Here is a 14242-nt window from a genome sequence, read left to right as displayed (position 1 = left end):
GTCTTGAAGGATCAGTGTCCAATTTCAGATTGTTTTGCAGTTCTGCCTGGCAGAATGGTGTTTGAACTTCTTTTTCCTTTTTCAGCTTGTAACATAATCTGTGCAATGCATTAATGTTTGCATCCCTTTTACTATGTTTCCTTAAGATAATCTTTAAAATAGCATAGAAACCTAATTGCTATGAGATGCAGTTTAAGCTTTTTAAAAATTTTTATTTTCTCTTTTTTAATCATAAAAAACTCTACCACTAAAACTGATTGTACTGCATGAGTTTTTATAAATTTGCATCATCAGTAATCAGATATATTATATATGTAAATATAAAGTGAAAGAGGAGAGTGGAAAAAGTTGGCTTAAAGCTCAACATTCAGCAAACTAAGATCATGGCATCTGGTCCTGTCACTTCATGGGAAATAGATGGGGAAACAGTGGAAACAGTGTCAGACTTTATTTTGGGGGGCTCCAAAATCAATGCAGATGGTGATTGCAGCCATGACATTAAAAGATGCTTACTCCTTGGAAGGAAAGTTATGACCAACCTAGACAGCATATTAAAAAGCAGAGACATTACTTTGCCAACAAAGGTCCGTCTGGTCAAGGCTATGGTTTTTCCAGTGTTCATGTATGGATGTGAGAGTTGGACTGTGAAGAGAGCTGAGTGCTGAAAAATTGATGCTTTTGAACTGTGGTGTTGGAGAAGACTCTTGTGAGTCCCTTGGACTGCAAGGAGATCCAACCAGTCTATCCTGAAGGAGATCAGTCCTGGGTGTTCATTGGAAGGACTGATGCTGAAGCTGAAACTCCAATACTTTGACCACCTCATGCGAAGAGTTGACTCATTGGAAAAGACCCTGATGCTGGGTGGGATTGGGGGCAGGAGGAGAAGGGGAAGACAGAGGATGAGATGTCTGGATGGCATTACTGACTCGATGAACATGAGTTTGAGTAAACTCCGGAAGTTGGTGATGGACAGGGAGGCCTGGCGTGCTGCGATTCATGGGGTAGCAAAGAGTCGGACATGACTGAGCGACTGAACTGAACTTATATATGTAAGCATATATTTATATATATACTTGTATATTTTATTTGTGGTATGATGTTTACTTTTCTGGCTGATTTTAAGTTTTTTATATTTAAAAATATTTTTATACTTATAATTTCATGAAGATTTGATCACTTATCTTTGTTTTCTTAATTATTTGTATCATATTTTGTTTTACCAGAAAATTTACCATTTTTAGTATACCAGAGTTGCATTCCCTCAAAATTAAATTGGTAAATAATGAGGTTTATCTTGCCTTTCTTTGAAACTAATTCCAGGGCATAGAAGCACAGAACTTTTGATTTTATCCTTTGATATTGGATTACTTGTATTTAATATTTTACCCTAGTTCCATAAATTTATTTTTTTAAAAGGTCTTATGATTTCAGGATTAGTATTTTTGTTTCTTCTTATTTCTCAAGTTTTTTGTGTTCTTTTATCAGTATAAGCCTTTTTATCAGTATGTGAATACAATTAAAATGTCCATTTGTATGATTGATCATAGCAATATCCTAGATAATTTAAAAAATAAAACATTAGAAACAGAGTGTAAAGTTTGATTAAATAATGTATATTCATGGTTTAACATCTTTTGAATATGAAAAGTTGTACAATAAGAGCTTTTCTTCCCCTGTCCCTGAGCCATCATTTCACATGCAGTAAATTTTAGTAAATCCTTTGCCCATTTTTTAAGTGGATTGTTAGTCTTTGAATTGTAAGAGTTCTTACAATTCTGGATATTAAACTCTGACCTCATATCTGATTTGCAAGTATTTTCTTCCATCCTGTAGTTGATGTTGTCCTTAAATGGAGAGATGTTTTTAATTTCTGTGAAATCTGATTTCTCTATTTTTTCTTTTGTTGCTTATGTTTTTGGTATCCATCTAAGAATCCACTGCTAAAGCTGAAGTCAGAAAGATTTACCCCTATGTTTTCTTCTAATAGTTCTATACCTTTAGCTCTTATATTTAGGTGATTGATCCATGTTTTTGTTTTGTTTTTTGTTAATATATGGAGTGAGGCAGGAGTTCAGAACTGTATTCTTTTCATGTAGTTACCCAGGTTCCCCAGCACCATTTGTTGAAGAGACAATTGTTTCTTTATTGAATGGTCATGGCACCTTTGTCAAAAATCAGTTTGATGTAGCTGTTTGGATTCATTTGTATACTTTGAATTCTGTACCATGGGTCTTTATGTTTATTTATTTTTATGCCTGTTCCACTCTATTTTGGTTACTGTAGCTTTACAGTAAGTTTGGAAATTAGGAAGTATGAGTCTTCCAGATTTGTTCTCTTTTTCAATATCATTTAGCCATTTAGGGCCCCTTTTGGTTCCACATAATGGGATGCTCAGTTTTGGTCTCTGCCATAAAAGTCATTTGAATTTTGATAGGAATTGCACTGAATCTGTGGATTCCTTTGAGGAATATTGACATTCAAATAGCATTAACTCTTGTATTTTATGAACAGGAAATTCTTTATAGTATTTGCACACAGAATGTGTTAAGAATTGTTCTTCCTTTTCTGTTCTTTCAAAGAGTTGAGTAGGATCAGTATTAATAATTCTTTAAATGTGTTTTAGAATTCACAAGCAAAATCATCTGATCCTAGAGGTTTTTTTAATTATTGATTCAATCTATTTGCCTGTGATAGGTCTGTTTTGATTTTCTGTTTCTTGTGTCGGTTTTGGTCATTTATGTGATTCTAGGAATTAGTTCACTTATTATCTAACTTGTTGGTGGAGCATTGTTTATGGTATTCACTTATAATCCTTTTAATTTTTTTTAAGTTTGTTACTAATGTCCTCTATTTCTGATTCTAGTTGTTTGCATCTTCTCTATTTTTCTCTTAGTCAGTCAAGGTAAAAGATGGTCAATTGTATTGATCCTTTCTTTTTTTTTTTTTTAAAGTGAAGTTGCTCAGTCGTGTCTGACTCTTTTCGACCCCATGGACTGCAGCCTACCAGGCTTTTCTGTCCTCGGGATTTTCCAGGCAAGGGTACTGGAGTGGGTTGCTATTTCCTTCTCCATGTATTGATCCTTTCAAAGAGCCAACTTCTGATGTTGTTGATTCTGTTTTTTTTTTTTCGGTCCTATATTTCACTTACCTCTGCTGTAATCTTTATTATTTTCTTCTTTCTGCTGGCCTTTAGTTTAGTTTCCTTTTTGTGGCAAGGTTGTTGAACTGGAATCTCATTTTTTTTTAAATGTAGGTGATTATGGCTATAAATTTCCCTCTGTGTTCTGCTTATGCTGCATCTCACATGTTTTGGTATGTTCTGTTTTTCATTTATCTCAAAGTATTTTAATTTCCTTAGTGACTTCTTTGACCCATTGGTTGTTTTAGAGTGTGTTGTGTAAAATGTATATCATTAAAGCTATAAAAAGAAAACAAATACAGGAGAGCACCAATTCCCTAAAAGCCTGAAAAATTAGCTAGTCACTCTAAAGACTTGTTCATCTTCTAAGAAACCAGACTTTACTCTTTTGCATTACCATTTGTGGTTGCTCTGTGGTAAATTTTTGACTTAAGAGTAATAATATAATTTATAATTGTATGAGTGCAATGTAGTAGCACAAGTATAGTAAAGTAGATAGTAAGTCGCGTAAGCTTGGTCCACCTTCTTCACCCATGTTGTGTTTGTGTGTGTGTATCTTGTAATTTTCAGAGCAAATCACATGCTCTTTAGCAGTATCAGAGTTTAAAAGTCACTAAAGTATTTCAGTTAGGCTTCCTGAAGGCTAAGACCTGGGAATTATAGATAATAATTCTAAGAATAGGTATTTTAGCAGCCCTTGAAGTATAAAACTTTTCCAGAGGTGAGTAATCTTGTCTTTTGCTTGTAAAAGTCTTTGTAATGTTTTTTTTTCTTTGTATGTTATTACCAACATCATGACAAATTTCAACTGAAAATCCAAATCAAAGGGTGAATACTTAACAGTATTTGACTTTAAATTTTAATTCATTATTGCTTAATTCCTAGGCAAAAGACTAGATGAAAAAAATTTAGTAAGAGCCATCTAAAATTTTTTCGAAGCTTAGGTTATAGGAAATATTTTCAGTGGAATAATGAAGACAAGTAGTGACCTATAATTAACTGGACTGATACCACCTTTCTAGAATTGTAGAATTTTGCTTCCTGATCTGAAGTACTCAAACATTTCCTCATTGGCATCTGATCTAAGTGCAATACTTCCTTTTGTATTTTAGATTCCTTTCAGATCTTGGAGTCATTATCATATCAACATTCCCATACTTTTAAAAATTTTAAATTGTGCCCGATCTCATTTCCTACTTCATATCTTTTCCCTTTAACATCTGATCACTCACATTGTTTTAGATCCTGTTTAGGTACTATTTTTCTTCTGTTTTTGTAGTCTGAACACATATTAATCTTTAAAGACTGAGAAAGTCAAGTAAAAGTATTCATTAAATCAAATGTAATCATCTCTGAAGATGTTTACTACCTTGAAAATGATTTCTTTATTATCATTAGAATTTATTTTGTTTTACTTGTAAAACTGAAAGAAAAATACTGGAAGCCTTTCCTGTTTAATTCTGTACAAAATTTCATAGGAAGGGCGGGAGGTCCTTCATATGGAGGGAACTAGTGTTGTCAAAATGGCAGAAGTCAAACCATTTGAAGCAAAACTCATTTACTTGAGTAAAGTGCAGATTACTAAGTCTTTCAGAGTAATGAATTCTAAAGGCCTTAGAAATATCTTTCCTAGTGTCCATGGTAAGAAACTGCTGGAATACCTTCAGTAATTGGATTACTACACTGATTTCCTCTCTAATGATCAGTAGGAGATCAGTTTTATATTTCACTTCAGTACACGTTAACTGATAAAGCATGTTTGAAAATATTTAAAATTTCTGTTGCTTTCAAATATGGACTCAGTAACGTTTTTATGCGGGGTAGGTAAGGGATTCCTTTTGGATATCATGTTTATCAAAGCTTTATTATTTCGCCATGGTTATTATTCAAAGACATTTTTAAAACCATTGTCACATTTTCTTCTGAAAATCTAGACGCCAGTTTTTAAATATTTTATTTCGAATTATAAGGAAACTTTTATTTTATTATTTTTTTTTGGAAACTATTTTAAACACTGGATTTCTTCAGATGGAGATGATGATACCAATGGGAGAATATTGATTCAAATCTATACATTTATGCATACCATTGACCCTTCCTTGAACAGTGAACAGATTATGTGTGCTGACCACTGCACAGTTCAGTATCCAAGTATAACTTTACATTCAGCCAACCACAGATCCGTGTAGTAATGTAGTACATGTTTATGGGGTAAAATCTGCATATAAGTGGGCTTCCCTGGTAGCTCAGCTGGTAAAGAATCTGCCTGCAATGAAGGAGACCCTGGTTCAATTCCTGGGTCGGGAAGATCCCCTGAAGAAGGGATAGGCTATTCTTGGGCTTTCCTGGTGGCTCAGACAGTAAAGAATCCGCCTGCAATGCAGGATACCTGGGTTCGATCCTTGGGTTGGGAAGATCTCTTGGAGGAGAGCATGGCAACCCACTCCAGTATTCTTGCCTGGAGAATCCCCATGGACAAGGGAGCCTGGCGGGCTATAGTCTGTGGGGTTGCAAAGAGTCAGACACAACTGAGTGACTAAGCACACACACACTTCATATAAATGGACCCACAGCACAGTTCAAACCTGTGTTGTTTAAGGGTCAACTGTAGTGTGAAAATCCTAAATAGAGTCTTGTGGATAAACTAGTATGTCAGAGGCTTGAAAAAGGTGACTTTACAAGAAGTAAGGTATGCAGCACAGCAGATAACGTACTTACAGAATTCATTATTTGAAGAGTGGTATAAATAGAAGTTGTGATTAAATGAATGATAGAGGAAGAGGAAATTAGGATATTTGAAGTTGGTCATAACTTAGCCATTAAAGTCCTGATGGCTCTGTCACAGACTACAGCCTCCACTTTTTCCTGCCGTCACCTTCTGGACCTCTTCTCAACTCAGCGATGCTCAGGAAGAGGAAGCTATCTGGCACACTTTATGATGGCCACAGCCATCAAGGTGCCAGGATGTACCCAGTTCTTCTTGGCGTAGAGTATCAACCAAAGTGTATTGGCACTGACTTCCCACATTTGCTATTTTAGCCAGCAAGAAATAAAAACAGATGGCAGTGTAAATTATTACTAACTGTGATTGAGAAAAGTGGAAGAATATTTCTCTAAAGTCCTAAATTCACAGAATTTTAGAGTTCAAGGAGACAAGGACTGACAATTTTTTTTTCCTTTCCTATGTGTCCGTTTGGATTGGTTGGTAATGGCTGCTGTGTTGAGAAGGGTTTTGAGGCCAGCTTTGATCTCAGAAAGGAAAATTAACAATCTTGTTAGCAATAGGTAAGAAAATGATAAAATATATGTATTTTTGATTTCTGTACTCAGCTTAATTCCTGTATGTTCAGTTGAGGAAACAAAAACTCAGGTTCACAGTTTTCACTGGGTTCTTTGGTATTTAGGAGTTTTGAGACAGGAGCTCTTCGAACTCCGAGTTTAGCGTTCTTGGTTTGGCACATCTGTAGCCACATTCCGGTTAAAAGATTCATTACAGTAATGTATAACATAAAATTCCTCTTTGATTAAGAATCACTAAGCCTCATGGTTTGAACAAAAAGAAAAAAGGAAAAGAAAACTTAAGGCACAAAAAGTAAACAGTAACACAGTTATTTTGGTATACCTGTTTTTGAGATAAAGAAACAAATTATTATTCTGTATTTTAAACAGAGGGTGTATGCATGTACTTGCAGTTAGAGCAGATATCTTACCTACACTTCATAAGTTTATTTCTTTAAAGAGTAATGCAATAGGAAGAGAGTAGAGTGAGATAGTTTAAGAGTGAATATTTGGAGATGATTGGGAAGCAGGGAGAAGGGTTAGGAGAAAGCAAGAAAACCCATGGGAGAGAAAGATCAGCCATGAGGGAAAAGTACAAGTGAACTATATAGGGCCTTTTTGATTCTTCAGGCATTAAAATATTTTCTCTTTTTGTTAGTACTTTCTAGAATAACTACCTTTTAATCCTTAAACTTTTACTCTCAGTGGAATATGCTTATGTGTCATCCTAGTCCTCTCATTAAAAGCACTGGCCCTTAGCAATCTCAGTGGAGTTCTCTAAGGATCCTTGGTATTAATGGTCCTCAGCCATCAAGCCTCATAGTAAGCATCTTTGGAAAACATCAAAATACAAGGATCCATACATATACAGTTCCATTCCCAGTGCAAAATTACTTTCCCCACTTTTCAGTTATTCACTCGTCTAAAACCTACTACTACCAAGTTACTTCAGTCGTGTCTGACTCTGTGCGACCCCATAGACGTCAGCCTGCGAGGTGCCCCCGTCCCTGGGATTCTCCAGGCAAGAACGAACACTGGAGTGAGTTGCTATTGAAAGATGGCAGAATAAGTGTTTTTTTTTGACTTTAAAATTTTATTGACGTATTGGTTTACAATGTTAAATTCTGTTGTATAGCAAAGTGATTCAGTTATACATATACATACATTTGTCTTCATATTTTGCATATGATTTTAGACAAGTGCCAAGGTCATCACTGCTGTTCTGTAGATTGGTATATTGAAGTTACTTGTTAAGTAGGAATTTTTAAAAATTGTTAATACTTGAGTGATGTATATATCAATATATGAATGTTCAGTATCTAAGAAAGCATCCAATGTGGTTATTTCCAATTGTATCCCTCTTCCTCCACTGCTCCCAGGGATATCTATAATCTTGAATTTTGTACTTAGCATTTCCTTACTTTTTTTTTTATAATAGCTTTACCTTGTATGTTTTCATATAATATATAGCTTACATTTCCACATTTTTGACATTTGTATGAAAGAAAGCATGTCATATTTTCTGAGACTTGGTTTGTTCACTTTTAATTTTAGATTTATTCATATTGATGCCTGTGGTTGTAGTTCATTCATTTCTCTTTTTTGAACATTTGGTAATTCATTTCTCTTCTTGGTAAAAATTGGAATTATTTCTAGTTTTCCTTTTCTTTGCTGTTAAAAACAATGATGTTCTAAATACGTTTATACATGTCACTTGGTGAATATGTAAGTGCAAAACTCTCTCTAGAGTAGTCTTTGGAGTGGAAATTGATAGGTCATGTGGATTTTCATTTTCCTAGTTTTTTTTTTTTTTGCTACATAAGTTGTTTTCTGCCAGACAAATTATTTTCCAAAGTAGTTATATTAATTTAAACTAACTGATAGTGTATTAAAAATTCCCTTTGTGTCAGCACTTCGTATTGTTTGCTTTTTAAATTTTGTCAGTTTGGTACATTTAAAATGGAACCTCATGGTTTGATTTACATTTTTCTGATTACTAATGAGAGTAGAGTGCCTTTTCTAATTTTGTATTCGTGTTTCTACTTCTGTGAAGTGTCTGCTTGTTTACTGCCCATTTTTCTAATAAGTTTCTCTTATTTATAGATTTTCTTTTTTCCACTCTTTGTGGATTATATATGTTGCAAATCACTTCTCCCAGTTCTTAATCTTAAAGATAAGTTCAGCCAGTGAAGTATATTTGCTTAGTCTGCGACCCCATGAACTGTAGCCTACCAGGCTCCTCTGTCCATGGGATTTTCCAGGCAAGAATACTGGAGTGGGTTGCCATTTCCTCTTCCAGAACAAGTGTTTTAAATTTGTTTTTGCTTCTCAGATTTGCTTTTCCTCTTCTTATCTACATCTTTGTGCTTTGAATTTAGGTTTATATCATGTAATTATAATTTAACATAATATATGTAAGACATTAGAAATAATGGAAAGGACTTCTAGTCATGCCTTAGTTTCAGTCTCAACTTCTCTAAAAGCATATCATCTGTTTCTAAGGGAGGATCTTCAGAATAATGTAGACTTTTCTTTAAAGTGTCATGCATTAGTACATAGTGATTGATTCCTATTTTAAATCTGCTAGTACTTTTTGGTGGGTAGGGAGGTAGATGGGAAAAATAAATGAGAAAAATCATTCTACCCTTTTTATTATATCATAGTGATTTCTTTAAAATATGTGCAAAATAACTTAGAGGATTTCTCTCCAAAAATACTTTATCACTTTTGAACTTTTATTTCATTAGATTTGCAAATCTACTTCGAAAGTGAAAAACATTAATATCTTTTAAATGTATTTTAGGATTTTATCTTGGTTTAATTAAAATGTGAAAAAGCTTTAATTTTCAAATACTTTGTAAAAGAGAAATAAACTCTTGTCTGTTTCCTTGAAAATACTAAATTTACCTCTGTATGTTGAAAGTGGAACAAAATATTTAAAATTTTCATTTCAAAATAGAACATTTCTGCAAATGTTTTTATGGGGAGCTTTCAACACCTGTGAAGATGGTCTTTTTAACTGGCCACTAGGTTAGGTGCTAAGGGTATAAAATTAGTAATTATTTCTGATCCTACTGTGCTTATGGAAGTATGAAGAGTTATCTTTATTTTCTGTTTTTCATTTTAGGTTTTAAAATATAGTTAACTTCTGCAAGTTTTTATTTAAAAGCACTTTCAAAATTTAAACTACTATATCAGCTTATAGTAAGATAAAATGTTACTTAGTGTAAAAGGTAATAGACCTTTGGGAAGTATTGGATGAGAAAACAAGGTTAGTTCAATCGTAAGTTACTTTATTGCATTGTGATGTGCACCTTCTGCACAATCTCTCCGTAACTATGTTTATGTTTTTCTCTTGAATTATCAGCCTTACAAAATAAAAATTTGCTCCTCTCTCTGTTGAGGTTTATTTCATTTAAAACTTCCATTTATGAATACTTTGGGGGGAAAAGAATATTCTGCAATGCACTTTTACTTTGACTTTTTCCACCTTCGTGTTTCTTTAGGAGTTGATCCCCCTCATATTGTGTATAGCCTGCCTGCATCCTGAGCCTAAGGAGAGAGACCAGCTTCACCACATACTTTTCAATTTGATCAAGAGGCCAGATGATGAGCAGAGGTGAATGTGACTGCTTCTTTGGGAAGTAAATACAATGTTGACTTGCTCATTTTATTAATTTGGCATCATGATTACCTTTTTTATCTTAATGCCATCTTTTCTTTCTAAGGTCTCTTTTAATAAAGGAAACACTGACCTTGTTCACAATGAAGGCCCTACAGTGTTTTCCTTCTTGTCATTCCAACTGCTTACGTTGAACTTCTGCACTTTTGTGTTCGTTATCTTTGGACTGCTAATTATTCCATTAAGTCTTTGCTTTTATCTTTCACATTTGATTTCTAAGAACTCCTAAATATTTCCCTTTTCCCCCCACAGATGAACTAGATACAGCATGGCCTCTTAATAGTTATGCTTTACCAGAAATAAAATATTTAACATAGGAATGTCTGCATCACCAAGCTGTCTGTAAAGCAGTTTCTGTATGGCTAGAGGGATACAGTGTTTTAGTTAGTCCTGATTCAAACGCCCACAGTCAAGGATGCCTGAGTGGAGAAATGAGTTGTACTTGGGGGTGTTGAGGGGCATGAGGGTGGTTGGGGCAGGGGGACAAGACACATACCCAAGAGACTTCTGGAAGAAAGGGGAATGGGTGTTTTGCTCAGGCAACCACGATAGATGTCTCCCCAGAAAGTAGACTTTTAAATACTAGGAGAAGCTGTGCAAGTGTGAACGTGAACAGAATATCCTAGTGGAGGGTAAGCAGACTAAGCACCAGTTGGACAAGACTGAGCTGTTGAAATGTTTCCACACTGCAATTTTCTAAATAAGCAGATAACTTTTGCTTATACATTCGCAAAACAATAGAATTGTACATTAAGATTAGGTAACTTGATATAATTTTAGTTCTTGTTTTACTGATTGTTAGAGTTTTTACCTCTTCTGAGAATGTTGGAAAATCATAAAGTGAACCGTAAGACAAATCAAGCCCAAAATTTAAAACACAAGGAATCTCTCCACCGTGAGAATAAAAAGTCATGTAGACTTTTAAACTCTATGAACAGGTATCTCTTTCCTACCCTTATTAAAATATACCTGAGCAAGCAGAGAGACATGTTTTTTTCAGGATCCAGTCAAGATTAATCTACATGCTAGCTGAATAGAAGTAAGGGAAATTCAATCAGGTTCCAGTCTTTGCAAACTGAAAATTTTCTGAGGACAATTTGATGGTGCTGTATAGGAAAATGAATATTTTATCTTCTCCTTGAAAATGCTATTTCCTATCTTGGAAACTTAATTAATAATTAAATACTACTTATTACATTGTCATTTTCAGAGTGCAAGGCAAAAATCTCTCAATTTACATAGCCCGTTTTTACAGACTGCATGTAAAGCTAACAGCTGCCACCTGGTGGCCAAAAGTAGCTATCCGCGTGACTTCAGGTCAAGATACATCAGGATTTAAACACGCATATTCGCAGTTGATCTTCCACTTTTCAGAAATAAAGTTATTTCTTTAAATAAGCTAAACTGTTAACTATATTTGATATGAATAAAAAATAAAGCAAAAATTTTAAATTAGCATAAGTTTGACATATAATCAGTTATTACTTTACTTACTGAATCACAAGCTTCCTTGTGCCCTCCTGAGGAGGACACAAGGACTGTCCAATTTTATGGTCAGCTGTATTGCGTTTTTTGGTAATTCTTTGCTAGCAGCCATAACTAACACCATATTTCCACCTATTGTGTTAGTTCAGTTGCTCAGTTGTGTCCTGCTGTTTGTGACCCCACGGACTGCAGGACGCCAGGCCTCCCTGTCCATCACCAACTCACGGAGTTTACCCAAACTCATGTCCATCTAGTCGGTGCTGCCATCCAACCGTCTCATCCTCTGTCGTCCCCCTTTCCTCCCGCCTTCAATCTTTCCCAGCATCAGGATCTTTTCCAGTGAGTCAGTTCTTTCCATCTGGTGGCCAAAGTATTGGAACTATAGCCCATGGAATTTCTCCAGGCCAGAATACTGGAATGGGTAGCCTTTCCCTTCTCCAGGGGATTTTCCCAACCCAAGGATCGAACCCAGGTCTCCTGCATTGCAGGAGGATTCTTCACCAGCTGAGCCACAAGGGAAGCCCATTGTGTCAAATACCAGTCAAATAATTTCACAAGTAGGAACAGTATTTATGATTTCCCACAAGTAGAAATAGTGTTTTTACTATCACAGGAGTCTGTTTCCAATGCTATTAATAATCTGTAGCCATCTGATCTTTTCTGTTTTCAAGTATATTTCAAAACTGACCTACTTTTTACAATTGTGACTCTTAATTCTGCTGACTAGAAAGTTTATTTTGAGGGGCTTAACATTTTTTGAACAAATTTGTACATGTTTAATATAGTGATGGTGACTTCACGATTTAAAGTTATTTCACATGAAGGTCTTATACAAGTATATACTTCTTACATTTGTTCAAAATGCTTAAATTTCAACAGTTCATTTATTATAATTATCAAATATTTCTGAAACCTATGTATATGACTTCTCATTATTTTAGTAGCGGTAGAAATGATCAGAAATGAAGAAATTTTTAGTGGGAAGCTAAATGTCTATCTTAAAGCCTGGGAATTTCTTTTTCCATTTGTCTTTTATTCACTTTATTTGCCTTCCTAAAGTAGGAGAAAATAGAGAAAGAAAAATTGAGAAGCCATCAGAGAAGACAATGACATAAGTATAAAGGGAAATCATGTAGATAAAAATTACAAGGTTATGGTGAAAGGAAGCTGCCGTATACAGTGAAGACATATTGGCTCAACATTTTCCTACCGCCCATATACTTATTGTCTGTCATTGTTCTCCTCAGCCTGAGAGAACAGTTGTAGCTGACTTGGATAGACTAAGTAGAAATGTAAAGTCACTCTTCAATTTTCAGTTAAATTGACATATTTTAAGAAACAGCAATGAGTTATTGCTTTTATAGTTGATATGAATTAAACATTCTGTTTTGGTTTTCCTTAAAGTTGGCTACTTTGAAATATCTCTGGAAAACATGCTTTTTTTTTCCATCAAGTTTTACTGGTTTTGAAGTCATAGGTAATCAGAAGTAAAAAAAAAAAAAAAAAAAAGAAACTTACCATTCTGACTTTCAGAGTCATTTTAAATGTACCTTCATTATGAAAAGTGAAAAATCTTTTTCAAAATTTTGAACTATAAATCCATCATCAAATGAAACTATCAGATTATTTATATATTGTTTTATAACAAATTACCCCAAAAGAAAGTGGTTTAAAGTAACACTTGTATTATGATTTATGTGAGTCAGTTCATCTGGGTCTCTTATAAAGCTGTAGTCAAGGTGTTGTCTGTGGCTGTAGTCACCTCAAGGTCCATGGGGGAAGGATTTGCGTCTGAGCTCATTCAGGTGGTTGGTCATTGGCGGGATTCAGTTTCTCATGGGTCTTTGGACTGCAGGCCTTGGTTCCTCCTTCACTGACTTATAGCCAGAAGTTGCCTTCAGTTTCTCTCCACATGAAACCATTCAACATGGTAGTGTCTTCAGAGCATGCCAGCTGAGAAGGCAGAAAAGACTGTCTCACGAGATGGACGTCACAGGCCTTTGTAACCTCATCTCATAAGTGACATCCCATCACTTTGGCCATTATTCTGTTTGTTAGAAGCAAATCATTGGGTCCAGTCTACACTCACCAAGATGGGATTACATACAGGCATGAATATCGGGAGACAGACCTCGTTAGGAATCATGTCAGAAGCTGCCTACCACAGTTATCTTGCGTTCCATACCAAAAATTCTCAAGTATCATTTTACTAATATGGTATCATAGTTTTTAATTACAGAAATCTGTCTGCTCAGTCGTGTCCAACTCTTTACAACCCCATGGACTATAGGCTAGGCTCCTCTGTCCATGGAATTTTCCAGGCAAGAATATTGGACTGGGTTGCCATTTCCTCCTCCAGGGGACGTTGCCAGTCCAGGGTTTGAACCTGTGTCATCTGGGTCTGCTGCATTGGCAGGTGGATTCTTTACCACTGTGCCCCCTGGGAAACTGAATTATAGGAATACTGGGAAAATAATCATAGATTGATTTAGTGACTAGAAACTGAAATTCATTAGAAATGGAAGCATTAAACATAATCTCAGAATGTGTTATATATATGGGAAGTTAATTAAGGAGATTCAGCTTTACAACAGTAGAGAATCTCTTCACAACATCTCTCAAATGGTGTTGCCATTGCTGGAAGGACTAGTCTTAAG

General features: G+C 35.1%; 1 pseudogene; it reads left to right on the top strand.

The window, feature by feature from the left end:
* The window catches only part of LOC133070575 (RAB11-binding protein RELCH-like), an 85256-nt pseudogene that overhangs the window by 39928 nt on the left and 31086 nt on the right, over positions 1 to 14242 (top strand).

The sequence above is a fragment of the Dama dama genome, chromosome 15 (assembly GCF_033118175.1).
Source record: "Dama dama isolate Ldn47 chromosome 15, ASM3311817v1, whole genome shotgun sequence".
NCBI lineage: Eukaryota > Metazoa > Chordata > Mammalia > Artiodactyla > Cervidae > Dama > Dama dama.
This window is presented reverse-complemented; position numbering and strand designations above follow the sequence as displayed.